Source organism: Mustela lutreola, chromosome 4, assembly GCF_030435805.1.
Source record: "Mustela lutreola isolate mMusLut2 chromosome 4, mMusLut2.pri, whole genome shotgun sequence".
NCBI classification, from domain to species: domain Eukaryota; kingdom Metazoa; phylum Chordata; class Mammalia; order Carnivora; family Mustelidae; genus Mustela; species Mustela lutreola.
The window spans coordinates 166,418,746-166,420,485 of record NC_081293.1 but is presented as its reverse complement, the minus strand read 5'-3'; the positions used below and the strand labels follow the sequence as shown (position 1 = coordinate 166,420,485).

General features: G+C 31.8%; 1 pseudogene; it reads right to left on the bottom strand.

Moving 5' to 3' along the window:
* Positions 1–693: 693 nt before the first annotated feature.
* On the bottom strand, positions 694–899 carry LOC131830426 (guanine nucleotide-binding protein G(I)/G(S)/G(O) subunit gamma-5-like; annotated as a pseudogene).
* Positions 900–1,740: the final 841 nt, after the last annotated feature.

Here is a 1,740-nt window from a genome sequence, read left to right as displayed (position 1 = left end):
CATAAATTGGACTTTTGGGGATCCACAAAAATTCTGGAATGAAAGGGCTCATTTGTAACAACATGGATGGACCTAGCAGATATAATGCTAATTGAGATAAGTCAAGCAGAGAAAGACAAATACATGAAATTAATTATGTGGAATTAATATGCAGAATTTAAGAAACAAAACAAACAAAAAAAAAGAAAAAGAAAACTAGAGTCTTAAAAACAGAGAACAAACTGTAGTTGCCAGAGGGGAGGTGGGTGGAGGAACATTAGATAGATATACAACTATAGATAGATAAAGGACATTAAGAATACACTTATCTTGAGGAGCACTAAGCAATGTATAGAATTACTGAATCATTATATTGTATACTTAAAACTAATATAACACTGTATGTTAATTATACTGTAATAAAACTTTTTTTAGAAAGAGCAGGGTTATTAAGGATGACTCTTTTTTTTTTCACTAAGTATTTTATTGTATACTGCTGCCAGTGTATATAAAATAATTAGCTTTGTGAAATAGAAATTTATGAAGATTCAGAGAAGTAGATGTGAAGCACTGACAAAAGCAGGACTTAATATAGTATGGTATGTGTTATAGGGATAAGATTTGCATAGGTTTCAAATCCAGTTCTCTTTTGAATACTCACCGGTTCATAAATAGTGGTTTAGAAAACCATCCAAAGATTTTTTTTTTTTTTTGCTACAAAAAGGAACAGACTTTCTGGAGTCTTAAGGAATTCCTACTTGAAGATACTCTAGTCACCAGGGGTCATGTTGAGCATTCTACAGACAGAATTGTTTCAAATCTGCAGCTGCCTGAGAAACCTTCATGTGGCTGAGTCTGGTTTCCAGCTGGAACTATTGAACCACTTTCTTCATAGCAGTGACTCTGGAGGAAGCAGACATGGCACTTGTAAGAGCTGGACAGATTCTGCAGAGGGTAGATTGGCAAGGCTCACTCTGTATTAAAGGAAGCCGCTGACTTCAACACTACAAAAACTATTCATGGTGCTGAATTTCTAGTCTCTATACCTGATTCACCAAGGATGATGAACTGGGAAACTAGAAATGAAAAGATTGAATTTCAGAAGTTAACAAATAAATATGACTACTTAGAAGAATTTATGTAGGAATATGGTCAAAATTTGAATAGAAAATACAGATTAGTCAAATAGTAATATAAATTCCTTTAATATCAAGGTAATGATTTCACTGTAGCATCTTGGAAGTTAGCAAAATTTTTCTGAGCAGAAGTATAGCAAGATGGAAAAAGTAAGAATTTTATGTTAGTATATAGTACAAATTGTAAAAATCATGTTTTATATTACTGAATCTATAACAAGATGACCTAGTTTGTCATCACTCTATCCATCATAAGTCATTAATAACTAAAAAGGATCATAAATGCTGGAATTTAGATATAAGACATTTCAGTAGACTTTGTGCAGCAGAATTAGAGTAAATTGAGCCTGCCTGAAATCCATCCACAAATGTTAAGTTTCCAAATGATTCATCTTAATGATATTCACATCTGTGAGTTCACAGATTACATATGACCAAATATATTTGTGCTTAAAGGTAAATTATTCACATTGGTTATATGCAATTATTACAAAGACTCAAGGGTGTAATGATATAAGATTAGTAAGGTTGAACACAGATAAATGATGAAATTAGATGATACACAGAATGTTCCTTATAAATGGAAACAAGTAAACTACTTATTTTTTATATTTGCTTATCTAAA